Source organism: Dufourea novaeangliae, unplaced genomic scaffold (genome assembly GCF_001272555.1).
Source record: "Dufourea novaeangliae isolate 0120121106 unplaced genomic scaffold, ASM127255v1 scaffold236, whole genome shotgun sequence".
NCBI lineage: Eukaryota > Metazoa > Arthropoda > Insecta > Hymenoptera > Halictidae > Dufourea > Dufourea novaeangliae.
In genome coordinates, this window is record NW_015374110.1 from 21,875 (window position 1) to 22,132 (window position 258).

Sequence of the window (258 nt, forward strand, 5' to 3'; positions counted from 1 at the left end):
ACGCGCGTAGTCGAGAATCCTCGAGACGTTGACCGACGGGACGTTGACCGACGGACCGAACGAATCAGCAATATCGAAACACCGCCACGACGACTCGAGAATTCCCCGACGAACAATAGCTTGTTGCTACCCCGTATCTTCCACGTTCTTCAATAAAGGAAGGGGGGAAAACATTATAAAACGATTGTCCAAACCGGGCAAAGCGTTCTTCGTCTTTTGTCTTTTGGTTACTCTCGCGTTAGACGGTGCTTCGTCTAC